The sequence below is a fragment of the Odontomachus brunneus genome, unplaced genomic scaffold (assembly GCF_010583005.1).
Source record: "Odontomachus brunneus isolate Ranch 3 - 2012 unplaced genomic scaffold, Obru_v1 Obru_scaffold_070, whole genome shotgun sequence".
Taxonomy (NCBI): Eukaryota; Metazoa; Arthropoda; class Insecta; order Hymenoptera; family Formicidae; genus Odontomachus; species Odontomachus brunneus.
Genome location: NW_022639520.1, coordinates 1,652,935 through 1,654,185, shown reverse-complemented (window position 1 = coordinate 1,654,185; position 1,251 = coordinate 1,652,935). Strand labels below are relative to the sequence as shown.

Below are 1,251 nucleotides of genomic sequence, written 5' to 3'. Positions count from 1 at the left end.
TTGCCTGGCTAGGTCATATCCGAATCTTGTCTTGAATGGCTGAATCATGCTCAAATTATTTTGCCTTGACTGGCTGGATCATGTAAGATAGGACTACAGGAAAGCGAATTTGTATTTTTATATATTGCAAATTTAGAGCTTTATAACTCAAAAAGTACGTAATAGAAAAATATTTTATTATACCAGGTCTGTAAATATGAAACCGGAATTGCCCATAGATGGTTCTAGCTGTCAATGTAGTTACCGTCAAACCGCGTCATTAGCGCCATTTCTTTGTTGACATCTCTGACAAAGATTTTCAACTCACAACAATACAAGTTTCATAGTTTCATAGTTTCAAACAGCATAGTTTGTAATAGCGTTGAACATGTCGAATTTTGTGTCTGGAAACTACGATTTGCGGACAACATTGATTTTCTTTTTACCATTTGAAGAAAACTGCTACAGAATCGCATCGAATGCTTGTCGAAGCTTACGGTGAGCATGCTCTTGGTAAATCACAGTGCTTTGAGTGGTTTAAAAAAATTCAAAAGTGGCGATTTTAACGTGAGAAACGAAGAACGTGGAAGACCATCGAAAAAATTTGAAGACAGCGAATTGCAAGCATTGTTGGATGAGGATGACACTCAAACGCAACAACAACTCGCGGATCAATTAAATGTGACACGAGAAGCCGTCTCCATACGTTTGAAAGCCATGGGAAAGATCCAGAAGATGGGAAAATGGGTTCCACATGAACTGAATGAAAGATAGCAGGAAAACCGAAAAACCACTTGCGAAATGCTGCTCGCCAGGTACAAAAGAAAGTCATTTCTCCATCGAATTGTGACTGGCGATGAAAAGTGGGTATATTTTGAGAATCCTAAACGTAAAAGATCATGGGTAACTCCAGGCGAACCATCGACATCGACTGCAAGGCCAAATCTATGGACGGAAGACAATGCTCTGGTGGGATCAGAAGGGTGTGATCTATTATGAGCTGCTAAAACCTGGCCAAACCGTTAATATTGAACGCTACCGACAACAAATAATCGATTTGAATCAAGCTTTGCGTGAAAAACGACCAGAATATAAAAAAAGGTAACACAAAGTGATTTTGCTTCATGATAATGCACCATCACACACAGCAAAACTGGTCAAGAAAACGATTGAGACGTTTAGTTGGGAAATGCTTTCGCATGCGGCTTACTCACCAGACTTGGCTCCGTCCGATTACTATTTATTTGCATCGATGGGACACGCACTTGCTAA

The 1,251-nt window shown here is 39.7% G+C and overlaps 1 protein-coding gene across 2 annotated transcripts in view; it reads left to right on the top strand.

The window, feature by feature from the left end:
- Positions 1-1,251, top strand: part of LOC116846813 (histone-lysine N-methyltransferase SMYD3) — a 101,009-nt gene that overhangs the window by 90,229 nt on the left and 9,529 nt on the right. The window lies entirely within an intron of this gene.